Source organism: Cryptomeria japonica, chromosome 10, assembly GCF_030272615.1.
Source record: "Cryptomeria japonica chromosome 10, Sugi_1.0, whole genome shotgun sequence".
Lineage (NCBI taxonomy): Eukaryota > Viridiplantae > Streptophyta > Pinopsida > Cupressales > Cupressaceae > Cryptomeria > Cryptomeria japonica.
The window spans coordinates 422,602,683-422,613,070 of record NC_081414.1 but is presented as its reverse complement, the minus strand read 5'-3'; positions in this window follow the sequence as shown (position 1 = coordinate 422,613,070).

Here is a 10,388-nt window from a genome sequence, read left to right as displayed (position 1 = left end):
TACTAAGTTGAACTGGATATGCTACTTCCATTTCTTTTAACTTGGAAGTAGGCTGATACATCTGCTAACAAGTTAAAAAAAAAAAAAGCGAAACAATGGTAGTTTGTCTTATGTTCCTTTGGCTTATCGGACAAACAATAACATTTTGTTATATGTTCCTTCAGCCTAACTTTTCCATACACATGCTTGCAGGCCCTTGCACGGTCCTGTTTGCAGGTGATGATTGGCATGCTTCGAGCTTTTTGTTTTTGGGTTACTCGTGTTTGACATCTTTCTTATTAAATAGTTTTTTTTGTTAAATAAGTTTGATGTCTTTCCACCTTGCTGATTCGGATATCCTTGTTTTCGTTCTATGGATGGTCCGATTAGTCAAATTAATAACTTGGTTGGATAAACCATCTTTTTGATTTAAAATTTGGTTAACACTAACTTAAAAATAGGTTGGAAGCTGGTTAATATACAAATTTCATCTTGACTTGTGGGTATGACAAATATGAATCTGAATGTCAGTGACGTAACTTTAACTGCTTAAACGTTTTGGTCCACGGCAATAATAAAGTCCCCATAAAATACCCATATCAAATATTTAATTAAGAGTTTTAATTTTCCTTTTTAGATGGGAAGCTGGCAAATTAGAAAAAGGTGTCTAATCCATGTGTTGTGCCTTGCAATGTGATCGTGTATACCGGAACATCACATGGTTTGTGGTGTACGGAGAGGTAAAATGTCGCTGAGCACCACAGGAAAGTTGATAAAACATCACTGTGTCCTGCGTTTGATTTGCTAGGATGCTTTGTCTAGGTTATCATATTGAATGTTGAATTTTCTAAAATGTCAAATACTCAATCTGTGTGCTGGGCACCAGGAGTCATATGATAGTGGATATTAAATTTGTATTCTTTTAATTAATCAGTGCAGCATCTGAATGTGAAGAAGTCAGCTTATTGAAAGCAACAAGAATTCAATGAATGTTTTAGAGAACATCTGAAGGTTCAATGTTATTTGAAATGATTACATGTTGGCAATACACGAATTTCCGCTCATTTGAGTTAGGGCAACGAAGACTACTCATTTATCTATTCTTTGTGTGTTTGTATTAATGTATCAGTTCTGTGTATTCGATTGTAACAACCGCCAAAATTGAACCTAATTTTTTTTCATGCTTAATACGATATTATGATATACATAAATAATATATTGGAAGTACAGTCTCAAGTATAATGAATGCAATACGATTCATTTCAATATAAGTATATCACAAGTCATCTTAGTCGAACATCAATGATCAATTTATAACATGGTTGTACAATTCACTAGCAACAATAAAATCAATGATTTGCGAAGGTTTAACAATGTCAACATTTAAGCACATTCAGTTAATATTGCATATCCAACAATAACAATTTGATTAATTTACACACTTGCCTTAGGCTCTTGCTGTGGTTGGGCACTGCAAAGAAATAGGATCGAGGGGTAATATGAGCTCGTCATATCGATGGGAAGCCAATCCACCCCAACTATAGTTTAGCTTGGAGTGATAAATAAATTTCTAAAGTCATTGTAACAATATCTAAGGTTATTTAAGCTTTCTCATGTATTAGTTTTGGTCAGGTTATATACCTTTTATTTGGCTGTTAGGTATGCAATTCGATCAGACTCTAAAACCAGTATAACAAAGTATCACATGACAGCATGGAACAATGCCAGTTGACATATTAAACAATAAATACACAAGCATAACTTAAAAGCACGACAAGATACATCGCTTCGAATAAATTGAATCAAAATACACAATCCATGTGAATCAATTTGGAGATGTCTTGAATCAAAACACAACAGTCTAATATGAATTCTAATTTCATTTAAAACAATTCACTATAGACGCTCCTCTAATGGCTGAATACACAATAATCAAAGGACACTTCTCCTTTATCACAAGGATACTCCGCGATGTACTACAACATATTATAATTAAATTTATTCATCACTTTATAGGTCGCACTTTATCAGTACGAGAAAGCAAATTTTACGCAAACTAATGTGTACAATATTTTTATTCGTTTAATATAATTATACATTTATAGTAGTTTAATCTCTCATATTATAGGAGTTTTGTTACATCTTTTATAATGGCTCTAATTGTTTTAATAACTTATAACACAAACAAATATTCATACGAAAGCAGCTATTCTCCACATAAAATAGCACGTCGCCTTGCGTGGAGTGTTGGAGTTTCTAGTGTGGACGAGAAAAAGAACTGTAGGACCTCTCGACGTCAACCTTTTTTGACGGTTGGAAAGGAAGGACAGTTGTCGTTGTGCGCGGGAATTTTCGCGGCAAAATGTCCAGCCTGGGTACCGTAATAGGGACGGACGACGGGAAGCTTTTATTTTGCTAGACAACAATGTGCAAAACATAGCGTGTTTATTACGACGCAGGGTTTGTTTTGGACGCTGCAAGTTTTAGGGAGAGAAAATCACTGGGTTTGATCACTGCACGAAAGAGAAGGGTTTATTTTTATCATGTTGCAAGAAATAGGAGTGTGAAAATGAGGGTTTTTGTCACTGCGTGAAAGGATGTTGGGTTCGGCGAGGGTTAGCGAAGAATTTGACAAAGAAAAACCAACAAGGGACCCATCTTTTTAATGTTGCAATTTCAGTTATTCATGGAATTTTTTTACGTTTTCGATCTCTGAAAGGGCATTTTTGGGTGAAACAAAGTATGGATATCTAATTTCGGCCAAAAACGCAGAGGGTTTTGTGTTCAAAGTTCGAGAAAACGAGGGTTTTTGTCACCATGCGAAAGGAGGTTGGATTCGACGAGGGTTAATGAAGAATTCGATAGAGAAAAACCAAAGAGTAAGGAACCCATCTTTTTAATGTTGCAATTTCAGTTATTCGTAGAATTTTTTTACGTTTTCGATCTCTGAAAGGACATTTTTGGGTGAAACAAAGTATGGATATCTAGTTTTTGCAAAAAATGCAGAGGGTTTTGTGTGTTCGAAGTTCGAGAAAATGATGTTTTTTGTCACAGCGTGAAAGGAGGTTGGATTTGGCGAGGGTTAGCGAAGAATTTGACATAGAAAAACTAATAAGGAACCCATCTTTTTAATGTTGCAATTTTAGTTATTTGGGGAATTTTTTTACGTTTTCGGCCTCTGAAAGGGCATTTTTTGGGTGAAACAAAGTATGCATATCGAATTTCAGCCAAAAAACGCAAAGGGTTTTGTGCGTTTGAAGTTCGAGGTGACAATGAAAGGGTTTCTCTTGACAGCATGCAACAGGGATGTTGGATTTCTTCTACTAATCAAGTGAGTAAAAAACCCTAACTTGAGTATGCTCCCCTAATTTGCTAGAAACTGTAGTAATATTATAGAATTCGTAAGTGTCGAAAACCCTCGTATTGTCTAAAAAGATTGCTGTGCGTGGAAAACCATAGTTTTGTTTATTGTGTTTTGAATTTACATTGTGTATCATGGCATTTATGATAGTTTAATTTAGATTAAAAAAATTGGAGTGTTAAAAATTTCCATGTAGGATTTTGATAAGTGCAAAGTTAGGGTGCTCAAGTAGTACATCCTCTCTTATAACTAGCTGCCAATTTTATAATAGACAACCTTGAATTGTGATCATACTCTTTAGATAAAAGAAAAGATACATGCATTCAATGCAACAATTAGAGGCATTACATATAGTTAATCATGTTGCATTTAGAGGCATTCCATATAGTTAATCATGTTGCATATAGAGGCATCTCCCTGGTCATTAATCAAGTGCTAAACAAGAACAATTAAGGAGCACATCTCATTAAGTTTCAGTCTCAGTCTTAGTTGCATTAAAATTATATTCTTGCTTGGCATGTTTCCCAGACACTGAGACAAGTCAAAGAGTCCTTATCTCCATCTAGCAAGGCCTACAATGATTTTGTGCTGAATGTCATGTTAAGATTTGATTAGCTCTAAAACATAAATTCTAAGAAAACAACGCACCCCCAATAGTAGTGCTATGAACCAACATTAAATGTAGTCATATAAACACTGTTAACTGATTTCTTACCATCTTAAGAAACACTAACTAAGTAAAACAATTAGTCTCATATTTATTAACACCAACACATGATATTAATAATTCAAGAGCCCCAAGGCAACTAGTCTTTATTTTGTTTATGACATGTTTCTTTTGCTTTGCCTCCTTAAGCTTTGACTTCATTTCATTGGGGAGGCTGAATCTTTTGGACTTTGTTGAAATAAGCCTATGCTATAAAAGCTGCTGCATACTCCATCAAAAAGGCTTTCTGTCTAAAACATAATGTAAGCTTAGTGTTCTTTTCAACGAACAAGAGTGACTTACAATGATGATGCTTATAAAAGAAATGAGTAGAGGAAAAGAGGGAACCAAGGAACCACATAATACTAAGTGTGTAGAGTATGACTGCCACCTATATACTTGCTCACTGTCATTACAATCAATTCATATTGCATTGGGTATGTCCGTACTTCAATAATAATTTATAGACCCTGATTGGATTGTAGAATTTGCAAAACGTATGTGTAATTTACCATGTGCTGTCCGGACTGGTGTTGACTATTAGGACCCGAAAGGCAACTGAGAGGGGGGGGGGGTGAATCAGTTGTCAATGAATTTCATACCAATTATAACTTAATCAAACTTGATACTTAATACTGGTAAACCAAACTTAATGCCGGTTGACAGATTAGCAGTTAATATTAATACCGGTGAAACTTAATGCATAAGACAGAAAGAGAAACAACATCCACAACACATAACACAGAGATTTTAACGTGAAAACCCTATAAGGGAATAAATCACGGTGGGAAACCTTACCCACAATTAGATGATACTACTGCAGATAGTATGTGTATACAAATGGGGTCTGCACATGCAGAAAGGCCAACCGCCTAGAGTACACTGCTCAAATGAGAGTCGCAATGACTACAGTAGGATGGTTAAATCCTAGAATAATGTACTACTCAAAATAACATCTCCAATGTTGGATTTAGTACCGGTTAAGCTCTGATAATCACCTTCAAACCTTCCTTGAACCTTCTCTATGGTCTGCTCATATGATCTTCAATATTCACACATACCATGTTATAATACCATAACCTTACATACCATATACCATCATATCTCATCTCACAAATGAGATCTTACATATATACAAAACCTAAGACCAAATGTGTAGGTCGGCTCACTAAGAATATTACAATTATATCAATTACAAATAAGTCAAGATGCGATGCATCATGTCATCTCAATACATTTACAACAATATCCAATCAATAAATCACCTCCATAATGTGTCGTGTTGATCTGGAATAGATAATGCATACCGGTCTATAACCTAGACCAATTTGCCGGTAACAACAAATATGTCAACCCGATTAGACCAATAACCAAAATACCAAAAAAAGTATCCAAACCATGTCTTCGACATAAACAAGTGATCTCCAGATGATAACAAGTCATCCTTAGTGCTGGTGAACAATATACCGGTGACTGTGCATAAGTCACTGAACTTGCCGGTGAACACAATGTACCGGTTCAACATAACCATAGATCTTCAGAAGGATAAGTGTTGACATCAATGACAAAACTAATGCAACACATCCATAATACCAATAATCTTCCCCTTTGGCATTGATGGCAACACGAGATGGAAAAACATCTAAGTGCCAAAAACTAGAAACCAATAATCTCCAGAATAGATTACTACCAAAAATCAAAATAAAAAATGCAGAGTATATATCTCTCCCCCAATGAATAATCTCTCCCCCAATGAATAATCTCTCCCCCTAGGATAATGTTTCCTAAATACAAGGTTTTTCCATAGATATCTCTCCCCCTTTGACATCAAATGCCAAAGCAATACAAATACCAAAACATACAACTAACTCATATAGCCAATTACAATTACCAACTACTCCCCCTGAGAAGTAACTGTGAGATTTTGCCAAGATCAAGAGCTCAATGAAATGTACAAAATAGAGACACAATATAGGACAAGAATAAACTGTATTCTCATCAATAGAAAATGATCAATAATTATGATTACATACAATGTAGATGAGCTTGCTTATATAGGCAAGGCTAGGGATATGTGAGCACACAAACATGACATGTGGCTCAATAAGAAACAAGGGTAGGTAGGAAATAGGTGTGGGTAGGTAGGAGAAATAATATAATAGTCCACATGAGGTGGATCACCCACTGAATGTGGAGTGTAACAACAAGATCAACACCATAAAAGGTGGAATTTCTCCTACACACTATCCCAATGTGGCACAAACACCCAAGTGTCTCATACCCAAACTACTATGAAATGCATTTCCTAAGTAAACTTAAGTAAGTGTAATAATATCCAAGATGAATAATTATTTACACCAACACCCCCCCTTAAGTGCAACTTAGGGGAATGCACTTAAGTCTACAATGCAACTAAGCAATGCAAGATGGGTCCCGGCTACGAGGCCATGATAGGTACCCATGTACAAATGCAAATGCATGCAAACCAATGCAATGAAATCTCTCACAAAGTGGGGAAAGAGAGAAAAAACCAATGGGAAAAAACCCTCCCCCAAAAGAGAGATGAAAAACTAGATACAAAGAACTCTCATAGAAGTATGTGAAGGACAAAACCCCATGTAAGGAAAAAGTCCCCCCCATATGAGAGAAGAAGAGAAGCTAGGAAGCCCCCCCTCAATGTGGAATCTGCACCAATGATAGAAGTTCGATGTATGAAGAAACTGCTCCACGAACGATGAACAACATTCCTCCCCTTAGGAAGAAACAAAACCAAAGGTGTATCCATGAAGTCTCCCCAATCATGAAGGGAAGATGTATGAAGAAAACTCATGATGAAAGGAATCTCTGAAAACTGCTCAAGTGTCCCCATGTCGATGTTGAAAGATACCCCCTCCAAAGGTGGTAAACTGTGCCACATTGCTGAAAAAGGCACTCCAAGATCTAGTGGAGATGAATGTAGAACATGTCCCAAAGACTCACATGTCTCCTCAAAAAATAAAGAGACCTCCTCCAACTGCTGTACATAAGTATCCACAATCATGTCAACCTCGAAAGAATGATCATGTAGAGAATGAACAAGAGGGTCAGAGTGTTCCCTCGCAAAAATCGAAGAAGGATCACCTTCATCAAAGAGAAGATGAATGTCATCAATGATGTCTCCCAAATCTGCAATGTAGGATTCCATAAATAAACCTGCAATATCTGTCAAGTAATCATCCCATGAATCTGAAGCTGGAAGACAATGAATATCCTGCTGCACTGAATCACATGAAGGCAAAACTGTCGCACTATCCGCATCATCAGGTGCAATAGGTGATGTAATATCAATATGAGGAGATGAAATACAAGGTTCAAGAATGGGGTCACATGTGAGAATCCCCATGTTCAAGTGTCCAAAGTTCTCCTCAAAATATGAACCATCACAAGAAGTGTGATCATCATGTGTAGAATCATCAAATGTGAAATCATCATCATCAACAAAATTTGAAAAGGAGTATAACCAAGATGCATGATCAACCATCCCAGTCGCAATGATAGCTCTAGTCTCCAAGTCTCTAATGAAAACTGAGTTAGGTGTGAACTCCACAACTCTCTTAGTTGCGCCATGTGTGATTTGATAGATAGAAAGGAGATTGTTTGTCAAGTGGGGTACACACAACACATCATTGAAGGAGTTATACCCAATGTCAATAGATCCTTTCCCAATCACATCCATGTATGTATGATTGCCCATCAAAATCTGTGGTATGGTGCAAGGCTCAAATGTAGAGAACATAGACTGCGAAGATGCCATATGATGAGAAGCCCTTGAATCTAGAAGCCATCTCTCTAAATCATGACTAGTAGTAGCACATAGAGCTTTTCCTTTTCTTGTTCCAAAAGAGTGAGTCTTCCCACTTGTAGAAGCCATGAATGCTTGCCCTTTTCCTTTTGAATGTGAGGAAGTGGAAGTTGATGAATCATCCTTCTTGTAGACTTTAGGTAAATCAATGTTATGCTTTTTGATGATATGTGTGAGCTCATCAATCTTCTTAGAATGGCAACGATGCTCCTCATGACCAATCTTTTTACAATAAGCACAAGTAGGTCTCTCTCTCTTTGGTGAATTATCTCTCTTGGAAGAGGATGAATCTCCTTGTTGTGGAGAAGATGGTGCTTTTTCTTTAGGCTTTGATTGCCATTTCTTCTTGTTTGAGTTGTCCTTTACTTGATTTCCTTTGTTCCCTTGATTTGCCACTAATGCTTGAGACTTAGAAGCCTTAAGAATGCCCATGCTTATCAACTTAGTTTGTTCCATCATCAACATTTCATTGAAAGCATCAAATGTAGGCATTTTGTAGCTTGAACCCATTGTCATCCTATGGGTTTGGAAACTAGAAACAAATGCTGCATATTCTTGTGGAAGCTTGCCTATCAAGTTGAATATCAATTGAGTATCCTTCTTATCAATGCCACAATCTTTGAGTTGTGCCCTCAACTCATTTGCCTTAGTGACATAATCTTGTATAGTATCAAAGTTCTTGGGATCTAACATGGTGAGATCATATCAATTTGATATCCCCTAATCTCATCAACTTGACCATACTGTAGCTAGGAATTCGGAAATCATCACAAACAAATATCAATATTAACCATTATCTCAATCACAAAAGCTCATTGCAATGATCTATCCTAAACACACTCAATAGAGACATGAAAATTGAAACATTCAAAAAGATTATGCAAACCAGATGTAGATCTAAATGCTTCCTTCATGCGGCTCCATTGTCCTTCTTTCTTCTCCAAATAGTTTTGTTGTAGATCTCACCTTCAAGTGCATAAACCTAATGTGAAAGCAAGATTGACATTGGCACAAGAGTACTCGAAGCGTGGTTTGACAAAGTGATTAGAAATTTGATAATCTGATTAGGGATTAGATTGAAGAAATTCATCCAATTTATAGATAAATTGGAGAAATGATCAAATTAGCATGATAATGATTCGAATGGAAATTCAAATCAAGAATAGAAAAATTATGACATGTGTATGACAAATTGCTATGCAAGGACTTTATGACAATTTATGACAATTTATGACAAATTGCTATGCAAGGATTGATTGATTGTCAATTATGACAAATTATGACAAATTTCTATGCAAGGATTGATTGATTGTCAATTATGACAAATTATGACAAATTTCTATGTCATTCCCATGAAATTAGGAGAAAAATAGGAGAGAATTGAAATTAGGAATTAGAAAATAGAAAAATAGAAAAATAGAAAATTGATGAAAATTAGGAAATTAAGAAATTAGAAAAAGAGGAAATTAGGAATTAAGATAGATTAGGTGAATTAATTAATAATTTGTCTTTTATTAATTAATTCACAAAAAGAGGAATAATTAACCAATTAAATGAACATTTAATTGTGATGAGAAGACTTAGGATAAATAAATAATTTATTGATCTTAGAGAGAGAAATGACAAACAAGGTTAAATGATTAAATCATGAAACCCTAGAAGATGAATTAGCAATGCAAGGATGACAATTAGGTCTTGATGAAAGATAATTGATATCGATTTGATTCTGATTAACAAAGGACCAATGTGATAAATGATTTGATTGATAAATGCGCCAATTGACGAGGAACAATGACTAATTGATCCAAATTGACATAATTGAGACAAACAACGATTGATGACAAATCGATCGCAAAATGACAAGATTGACAAGAGGACAAGAATCGATGACAAAATAGATTGCAAGACGACAAGATTGAAAATGAGAACAATCAATGACAAATTGATCGCAAAATGACAAGATCGAACATAACAACGATCGATGACAAATCGATCACCAGATGATAAGATTGATCAGAGGACAAAACCCTAATTAGGATTGATGATGTCCAAAATAATGACAAATGAGCATGCACATTGATGTGATAGGATAAAATCGATCAAAATCATGACTGGATAGTGTTGTCGACAAGACCAAATTTGAGAGCGAGACGAATGAAGAATGCAGAAGAAGGACTCAATGTTCACAAATGATAAAGACCAAGTGCGTGACATAGGAGAAATGTTAATGCGATGCAAAAACCTAAAATGAGGCAATGCGCAAATGTTAAAGTATGACTCCGCAAGCGTTGACCATTTTTAGGTGTCTACACATACAAGTCTTGAAACTTTTGCCAAGCATCCTTGATTAGAGTACATTTCTCAATATGAAAAATGAGATCCTTTGATACATACTTTCTTAAGGTACCAATTGCCATGATATTTTTAGTGAGCCAATCCAAGTGACCAACTGGATCAACCTTAGGATCAGCAGGAGCAACAATAGTTCCATCAATGTAATG